Source organism: Berghia stephanieae, chromosome 6 (genome assembly GCF_034508935.2).
Source record: "Berghia stephanieae isolate SIO BIC M18660-M18661 chromosome 6, UCSD_Bste_1.3, whole genome shotgun sequence".
In the NCBI taxonomy this organism is placed as follows: Eukaryota; Metazoa; Mollusca; class Gastropoda; order Nudibranchia; family Aeolidiidae; genus Berghia; species Berghia stephanieae.
Window position 1 is genome coordinate 43,881,110 of NC_088365.1, and position 10,552 is coordinate 43,891,661.

At 38.0% G+C, this 10,552-nt stretch overlaps 1 protein-coding gene across 2 annotated transcripts in view; it reads right to left on the reverse strand.

The window, feature by feature from the left end:
* Nucleotides 1–10,519, reverse strand: part of LOC144975083 (B-cell receptor-associated protein 31-like) — a 37,415-nt gene extending 26,896 nt beyond the window's left edge. The window contains exon 1 of one of the 2 annotated variants that reach the window (XM_078918790.1): nucleotides 10,425–10,519. The gene's annotated coding sequence lies outside the window, so the exon portion shown is untranslated. The remainder of the gene's footprint in view (nucleotides 1–10,424) is intronic. The other variant, XM_078918789.1, reaches the window with a different exon arrangement.
* Between the last annotated feature and the right edge of the window lie 33 nt (nucleotides 10,520–10,552).

Consider the following 10,552-nt stretch of genomic DNA (forward strand, 5'->3'; position numbering starts at 1 on the left):
ACACAAAAGGATACATCTAGGTCACAAAACCTTACATCCAGGTCACAAAATCAGACAACTAGGCCACACATCAAGACATCTCTGTTTCGTTTGTTCCAAGATAGCAAAACAAACCAGACGTCTTGGAGTTCGAAAGAGCTTTCCATAAAATATTTGGTATTTGCAAGACCCCCAGAAACCAATTCCCTATACAGCTCTTGTGCACGGTTACTTATGACCGTGAGTTCTTTCGTACCCACCCCCAAAATCCCACTTATTGTGTGTTATAGGCAGAACACAATAAATAGCTGGGCTGCCACATGTGTGACTAAATTGGCCAAAGAGAGAACCTATACTTTGGCATTAGACACCCATTACCTGATGTCTTGGTTTTTAATCCTAGCCTAGTGAGAGAGAGAAAACAAAACAATCATACATGTATCTGCAAACAGCAGAACGTTTTCATTTTACATTGAGATGGGAAGGGGAAGGGATAACACTATGGCAAGAGAGAGAGAGAGAGAGAGAGAGAGAGAGAGAGAGAGAGAGAGAGAGAGAGAGAGAGAGAGAGAGAGAGAGAGAGAGAGAGAGAGAGAGAGAAAGAGAGAGAGAGAGAGAGAGAGAGAGAGAGAAAGAGAGAGAGAGAAAGAAAGAGAGAGAGGTGGGCGGGGGGGATGGGGGGATAGTAAGGGGGAATGGGAAAAGATGAAAGAAACAATGGGTTGCCTGATGACGTAGATCAAAGGATTGTTACAGCGGTGTTCACGGTGAGTACTTCGAGAAATTTTAACCTGTTACAGTGACACTGATTTTTTTTTTCTCCAGATTGCTTATGCAGAATAAATCGTTTCCACCAAGAGAACAGTAGCAGTTTGATTCTCTATGTAGAAGTTTGACAATAGGATTAAAAAGAATTGCTTCAGTTAGACCTTTCCTAACAAGAGAAGTAACATGCAAACTAATAACATCTTTCATACTATCTAAAATAGATTACTGTAATTCGTTAATCTCGAATGTAAGCAACGATAAAATATCACGCCTTCAAAGTATCCAGAATGCGGCTGCTAAATTGATTTTAAGAAAGAAGATAACATCCTACTCGTTGCCACTTTTATGTTTTATGTTTTTAAGGGTTTTACGGCGCTTGCAACACATTTAGGTTATATCAGCGCCAGTAAAAAGGAAGAAAATGGGATAGTAAAAAGTTCTAGAATTACAATTGAAGCATCCAAGAGAAAGTAAGACATAGGGAACTGGGAACAAATAGGGATCAGATGTAGATTCCAAGAGCATACCACCAAAGTACTTAGTTTGAGATCACCTATAAGTCTCATCCGGACACAAGAACAAAATCCAACAAAGAGGAACACACTCAAATGCTTACATTATACATTAAAAAATAACAAATATACTAATACATAACAGAGAGATGATTTACAAGGAAAAAAATATCATCTCCCAAAACAATAACTATGCATTTGACTGTTTCCCTCCCAGCCAGGACTCCGACCAGGGCCAGGAAAAAAACTAAGTAATCTCATTCCAAGACAAAGACAGAAAGCATGTTGGAAAACAGATATAAGGGGATAGAAGACACAGTGTGTACCTCCCTGCCCGCTATGGGAGGTCAGGATCCCCACCCAGGTTGCCACTTTTGTATGAGCTGCATTGGTTACCAGTTAAAGTGAGAATCGAATTCAAACTAGCAGTATTGTGCTATAAGTGCCTTAATGATCAAGCACCATTGTATATTACTGAATTTTTAGAAACGTATAAGCCAACCGGACAACATGGCTGACACCTGTTGACATTGAGCTTCGGCTCAGTGGATAGTCTTATGTTTCCATTTATTCACTGTGTGGAATCTTTAATTTTTACCTGATGTGGACTAATCTTAATATTGGAACTTTTAACTTAAGATCTATTAAAAGTAACATTCGAAAGGAACAACTGTGTCAAGATTTAGAAAGTTATAAAATCGATGTGTTGTGTTTACAAGAGACGAAGATCCAAGATGGCGTCGACCAAACAATAAATGGTCACAGACTGCTGTGCTTTGCTTCCAGTTCACCTCACTATGGATGTGGATTTCTCATAAATAAAAACTGCAGGGATTTGACTAGTGACGAATGGAATGTTTCGGACAGAATATGTGTTCTTGAGCTTAAGTGTAAGATCAATTCAAGGAACCAGAATAACGATAACAAAGACGATCACGGTAAGAAGACGTTCACTATCTCAATCGTAAATGTTTACGCACCAACAAGTCAACGCGCAAAACAATACCCAGAGGAAACTGATAAATTTTACAAAGACCTAGACGATACACTGAACAAAATAGGAAACAAATCAATAATAATTGCTGGAGATTTTAATGCCAAAGTAGGAAAACGTCTCGACAGTGACACACTATGTTTAGGATCATACTCAAAAGGAAAACGTAACGATAACGGAGAAAAATTAGTCCAGTTCTGTGAACAGAGAAAACTTTTCATAACAAACAGTGCTTTCAACCACCCATCAAGACACCAGACAACATGGGTAGGACAAAGGAAAGACCAAACCCAAGACAAAATGATAACAATACACAACCAAATAGACTATATCATATGTCGACACCGCCATAAACACTACTCAACCAACTCGCGATCATACGGTGGTACACTGCTAACATCCGATCACAAACTTGTAAAAACGAATTTCAACATAAATGTGTACAGACAACGAAGACAGAAAGGTAAAACGGCAGTCAAAATAAACACGGCAAAAATAGTAAATGAGCGAGAATGTCGCATTCATTACCAATATGAACTTAACTCAAGTCTATGGAAAATAAAGCAAAACAGTAATCCAAACAATGAATGGAAAGAGACGCAAGCGGCAATGAAATATGCGGGGAAGAAAGTGCAGGCTCTATTAATACAACTAAGAACAAACCAAATCGAATGCCTAACATCGCTATTAACGATCTATCGCGGCAACAAAAAGAACTTAGGATCAGGATACAAAACACGAAAGACTCGGAAGAAATAATAAACCTGAAAACGGAACGAAACAAAATACTGCATTCAATTCGATCACTTACAATAAAACACAGAAACGAGGAATTAGACAAAAAAGTGGAAGACATAGAAAAGTCCAAAAATAACGCATCGTCTATGTTCAAAGCGACGAAATCTCTGAACCGAAAACCATTCGAGAACCCAAAACTACAGGATAAATTTGGCAAACAGACAACAAATCCCAACGATATCCTTGACATTGTAACTGACCACTTCCAGCAGAAATTTCACAAACAAGTCTCACAAATATCGCCCTTCTCAGGAAACCCTAGAGACCTAAACAACCGCATCACAACAACTGAAGTTAGAAATAGCATAAAGTGCCTAAACAATAACAGATCCCCAGGCGAAGATGAAATTCCCGCTGAATTGCTGAAATGCGGTACCCTCTCCCTGGATCTGAGCATTGCAAACATAATGAACAAAACATTCTCAACACACAAAGACTGGGACATAAACAGCGGTGTCCTAATTACAATACAAAAACCAGGAAAAACGAAAGGACCCGTAAACAACCTGCGCCCAATAACATTACTGAATACCATAAGAAAAACACTGTCAACTATTGTCCTCAACAGAATTAGACCGAAAATAGAAAATTATCTATCACATAGCCAAAGCGGGTTTCGCCAAGACCGAAGCACATCGGACGTTGTATGGACACATAAATGGTTGGCAGCAAAGGCACTCAAAGAAAACATATCCATAACAATAACCGGAATCGATATGTCCGCAGCCTTTGATACGATCGACAGAGGAAAACTTTTGGAGATATTAACAGAAATAGTAGACGAAGACGAGCTCCGAATAATCCGATTTCTCCTCAGCAACACAAAGATACAACCAAGGATATACGGGGCCACAAAACAGACGCAGTTCGAAAGTAACATCGGGACCCCCCAAGGAGATAGTCTGAGCCCGATTCTGTTCACAATATACTTAGAACACGCTCTGAAAGAAGTTCGAAAAGTCATTCCAAAACCAACGACTCATATTGAGAATGCAATCCCTAGAGAAATCGCCTATGCAGATGATGTCGATTTTATTGGATCAACACCAGCAAATATAGACATCATACAAAATACCCTCATGAAATATAACCTCCAAGTCAATGCCAATAAAACCGAATTTACAACAATATCGAGGAACAAAGAGGAATGGAAAAGAACAAAGAAAGTCGGCTCACTAATTGGAGAAAACCGAGGATGTACAAAGAAGAAAACAGCTATCAAACGCCGCACTCAGTAAACTCACCAATGTATGGATTAGAGGTGACAAAATAAAGAGAAAAACCAAACTGAAACTGTACCATGCTCTTGTAAAACCGGTACTTCTGTATAACTGCGGCACTTGGGCGTTGACAAAATCCGAAGAAGAACATCTGGATGCCTTCCATCGCACACAGCTAAGAAGGGTACTGGACATCAAATACCCCAAAAAGATCTCAAATGAATCACTCTATAAGATCACAAAAGAAAGACCAATCTCCCTTGACATTTTACAACAACGATGGCAACTTTTCGGTCACATACTACGCAGGGACAAAAACATACCAGCAAACCAAGCCATGTCGGGATACTTCCAAAAACACGGGAACCTTTTCAGAGGAAGACCGATCACAACACTCCCCGTGATCCTAAACAAAAACCTCACAACACTTGGACAAAGCATTAGTCTCATAACGGCAGGGGACCTTGAAAATCTGAGAACCCTAGCAGAGGACCGGCAATATTGGAGACACCTCACACAGGAAATACTGGAAACAGCCAAGGCGACCCGATCTTTCGGTCGAGACGCGAAAGGCATCTAAGAAAGAAGAAGAAGATAAGCCAACGAGGAGTCTACGTTCTGCACTAGATTCTACAAAATTAATTGTTACAAATAAATATAAATATAAATTTTACGGCGGCAGATCGTTCAGTCACGTCGGACCTTCCATCTGGAACTCTCTTCCTAAAAGAATAAGAGAAGCGCAGTCCTTATCAATATTTAAATCAAAGTTAAAACACCATCTCTTTGTTAAAACACATCTTGATTAATGCATCTTTGTAATTTGACCCCAATATGAATGTTAATTTAGTTTATGTTATTATATCATTATTTTATATTATTTCCGTATTTGACATAGCATGTGGATGTATTATAACATATCTTGTATTAATGACTATGTTTAGTTATTACATTGTTGTATAATGATAATATTATGTTGATGTAGTTTGTACAATGTTTCATTTGTATAATAATGTCACTGTATTATTGTTTCGCGCATTGAGCATCACCCAGTGATGAAAATGCGCGTTATAAATGTCATGTATTATTATTATTATATTTCGACTCGGGCTTCAATTAAACTATAAATCACAAAGCTTGTCTTTTAATGATAACATTAAGACTAAGATCTGGAGTTTGGGGAGTGTAAGATGGAATCTCGCCATTAATGGTTAACATTGTTTTGATTAAAAAAAAAAAACAACTCACGCACACACACACACGAGCGCGCGGTCACGACAACAAGGACCATCACTGACAGAATGTTGCAACGGTAAACCGGTTTACGTGTACATAGATCCTGAGGCTAGATGCCCCGTTACCGTGTACGTAGGCACTCCCAAAAAAAAAAAAAGAAAGAAAGAGACACACACACACATACTCACACACACACCACACACACAGTCTCGCATCCTCCACGAACTAATTCAGACCTGCCAACATGTGATTATGCCAATCAGGGATTTTGAGGAGCAAAATCAGGGATTTTTCATCCCAATCAGGGATATAAGGAAAATGTCGAAAAAATAAAATTGTACTCACCAAAACTAGAAATAAACTGTATGTACAATATACGAGGAGGTCAGGATCAAACCATACTAAGTCACATGAAACAAATTGAAAAAAACTTGTTTTTGTGGTCAGTGACCAAATAAAAAAAAAAATTCGCAAAAAAAAACAAAAAAAAAAAAAAAAAAAAAATAATAATAATTTTTTATTCGACATTCCGGGATTATAAGCTCAATTCCGGGATGGTGGCTTAAATCCGGGATAATCCCAGAAAATCCGGGATGGTTGGCAGGTCTGAACTAATTTTGCGCACCAATTTTTACTGCATTTATGCACCAAATTGCATACCTATCTAGGGACACTTTTTTCCGTATCTTCTTCCCAAGAAACTTTTTTAAAAACCTGGGGCGGCACCTTGATAACAGACACGATACCCACACGATTTCGCGAGGAATGAATCATGAAAAAAATTAGGATATAATTTCAACACAACTTTTGAAATTCATCAAGGATTGTCCAGTACCGAATGTTTTTTGATAGAAAACAAATGCATCTTCAAATCTATACTGCTTTTGACGGTCAGGCCTGTAAATGCACAATTTGCGAAAAGGCTGAAAAATGTCAGCTATATGTTCGCATGACCCCCCCCCCCCAAAAAAAAAACCCAAAAAAAACAAAAACGTAACATAAAATCTGCAGCTCCTCCATCCAGTCTACTGAACGTCCGAAACACAGCTGGAAGGGTCTGGTTTCCTTTCATTTCATCAAAGACAAGCTTGTGATACGAAGATTGGGCATGGCGAGCGAGGTATGCTTTGCCTCTACCACCGTAACTCAGACGCCGTTTACAAATTAAACAATAACAAAGTCCAGCTTCAGGAATTTTTCTTATGTATTCCGAAAGAAAATTCCCTTGCAAATCCTTCTCTTCAAGCCACAACCACTTAAAACGTCTTCGCACAGACGCGTCGATTGCCTTAATATCGGCATTGCGGTCGACGAAAGTCTCAGGCATTTTAATGAATAAAGATCGTATCAATGTATAAACACTTGAAAATTGTAAGATAATAGAACGACATAGTTGTGAGCTTACTCCTTTAAAATGAAATTCTGATTATCAAAGATGGATAAAGTCAAAAACTGGGCAGGATTACTTGGAAATGTTTGTAAACAAAGTTTTACTGGAACCGCAACTCTCACTTTCACACCGTCCCATGATTCAATGCGCAACCTTGGCCGAGCCGGGTTATGGCCTGGTGAGGTCACAGTGGCTGAAATCCCAACGAAATCAGCCACTCTATAACTATAATAAAATATTAGCTGATTTCAGACCAGTAGATCAGCTTCCGTGGTTCAACACGAGATCACGAACGGTAAAATCCAGGAACGAAATTAACTTATTTTCGGGTTTTCCCGATATGACGTATGGCAATATATTATAATATAGAACAATAGAGAGAAAATAAAACGAAATAAGATGAGAACTAAATGGGGGTGGGGGATTCGTTTGTTTTGCGTTTAAAATAACAAAAATAGGTATCAAGGCTGAGATTAAAAGTCTGTTTCTGGAAAATCATGCAAAAGTCTGAAATCAGCCAAATGGCTGAGAATTTACAGGCCTGGACGGTAAGCGGTAAGTTTTTTATTTATTTTTCTGTCCAAACGAATGATTTGTCCTTGTATAGAAGCTAAGTATTGGTAACACCGGCTCACCTCTCTACTTTAAAAAACAAAAACAAAAAAAAAACAACTGGATGCGTTAAATTTAAATATCACTTGACAGTAATTGTCGTTAATAAAATGTTTAAAAACTTTATTGGTATTTACAACAATACCAGATAAGTTAACTGAGCAAATTTAGAGTAAGACGCATGTAATTGATAATAATAATTACGATCACAAGCTAGTGATCTATGACTATGACGATTTACGACGAGGAGCAGAACACATCAATCGAATCATGACAATGACAATAACGGTAACGACGTTTATTTTAGAATGCGAATGTTAACGTTTTAACAATGCTTAGAAAAATCCAGTTGACTTGCAATGATTTGTCCTTGTATAGAAGCTAAGTATTGGTAACACGGGCTCACCTCTCTACTTTAAAAAACAAAAACAAAAAAAAAAAACTGGATGCGTTAAATTTAAATATCACTTGACATTAATTGTCGTTAATAAAATGTTTAAAAACTTTATTGGTATTTACAACAATACCAGATAAGTTAACTGAGCAAATTTAGAGTAAGAGGCATGTAATTGATAATAATAATTACGATCACAAGTTTAGTGATCTATGACTATGACGATTTACGACGAGGAGCAGAACACATCAATCGAATCATGACAATAGACAGATTGCGCATCGGGGCTCTAACGGGGCCGATTAGAGATAGACGACGATTGGGATTGTTTGGAAGCTTTAACCCTTTGCCCACTAGTCATTATGACATCCGAAATGCTATCGCCTTCTACATCTACGCCAGAAGAGAAATAGAGGGTGGAGCCTACCATGATATAACATTTTATGGATCCCTAATTTCGTCATATCAGTTCTGTCCACTGACATGTGGGTGGATGTCGCTTTCAAGAACTTATGTCCTTATATGAAATTCTGAGTTTTTGACCAATCAACGGATTGCTCTTTTGATAGCTCGCTTGTCAAAATGAGTCAGCTCAACCCTTGATTTATGTACAGGCATCACAGGCGGGATATGTTGTGTAACTTCAAAGACCACGGTTGACCGAAAGCGATGAATGGAAGCCCTACTGTGGCGTGGAGAACGAGGTCTTGTATGTATAGTTACGTCATATCTCAACGCTCGTGAATTCTTAGTACGGCTGGATTCACAATCAAAACACGAAATATGTGTTTTAAACTCTTGAATCAATCGAGTTACATCAGTGTGTTCGTCTCATTGAGAAATGAAAAACGATATATAAATCAAGAACATCGACCGGAAAACAAGGAAATTATCATAAAATTATAAAATTTGAGAAAGCTGTTTTCAAAATCAAATCTATTACAAAAAAGGTTATTTCTAGACCGATTTTTATGAGACAAAGACAATTTTTCTCCACTTTTCAAGCTGATTCCAACAATGAGGTTTTCAAATTTATCGCGATAAGATTATTTGTCATTATTTTTTTAAATACCCAATTGACTGCTCAGGAAATGAATACGTAATCCTTGGCGGCTAGCGAGTAGGTGTTAAATTTTGCTTACCCTTTCCCACGTAGACGCACACACACACACACACACACACACACACACACACACACACCGACTTATCGTCGTCTAGCATCCTATCGTTCGGCTCGACGATTAAAAGGGTTCGTATCGTCGCTAAAATAATTACAAAATACATATATTTAAAATATATTTATAGTAATGTGAATTAAATATTTTAATGCTCTAATATATCAAGAATGATCATTATTATGATTTATTACGGTGTGAATTGAATTAGACCTTTAAAACTGAAGTTTAATCTGACACCCTTCTCGCTGTTATCATTCGAGTCTAAGTTGTAATAAGGCAACTTTGGCCAGAAGTGTGTTCAGTCTGTGTGTGTGTGTGCGTCTGCGTGGAAAGGGTAAGCAAAATTTAACACCTACTCGCTAGCCGCCAAGGATTGCGTATTCATTTCCTGAGCAGTCAATTGGGTATTAAAAAAAAATAATGACAAATAATCTTATCGCGATAAATTTGAAAACCTCATTGTTGGAATCAGCTTGAAAAGTGGAGAAAAATTGTCTTTGTCTCATAAAAATCGGTCTAGAAATAACCTTTTTTGTAATAGATTTGATTTTGAAAACAGCTTTCTCAAATTTTATAATTTTATGATAATTTCCTTATTTTCCGGTCGATGTTCTTGATTTATATATCGTTTTTCATTTCTCAATGAGACGAACGCACTGATGTAATTCGATTGATTCAAGAGTTTAAAACACAGATTTCGAGTTTTGATTGTGAGTCCAGCCGTACTAAGAATTCACGAGCGTTGAGATATGACGTAACTATACATACAAGACCTCGTTCTCCACGCCACAGTAGGGCTTCCATTCATCGCTTTCGGTCAACCGTGGTCTTTGAAGTTACACAACATATACCGCCTGTGATGCCTTTACATAAATCAAGTGCTGAGCTGACTCATGTTGACAAGCGAGCTATCAAAAGAGCAATCCGTTGATTGGTCAAAAACTCAGGATTTCATATAAGGACATAAGTTCTTGACTGCGATATCCACCCACCTGTCAGTGGACAGAACTGATATGATGAAATTAGGATCCATAAAATGTTATATCATGGTAGGCTCCACCCTCTATTTCTCTTCTGGCGTAGATGTAGAAGGCGATAGCATTTCGGATGTCATAATGACTAGTGGGCAAAGGGTTAAAGCTTCCAAACAATCCCAATCGTCGTCTATCTCTAACGGGACCCGTTGGCGCCCTGTCGCGCAAACTCAGTAATGACAATAACGGTAACGACGTTTATTTTAGAATGCGAATGTTAACGTTTTAACAATGCTTAGAAAAATCCAGTTGACTTGCAAACAACATATTCAAAGTCATATGCACAATTTTTTCTCAATAAATGTTTACCTTTGATGGTAGATTACGTTGAAAGTGTTCCACCGGTGACAAAGTCGAACAGTTGAGTTGAGTTGTCTTCGTCAGTATTTATTTTGGGAAGAGCTACGTCTGTATCCGGTAGGTATCCGGTATTGACT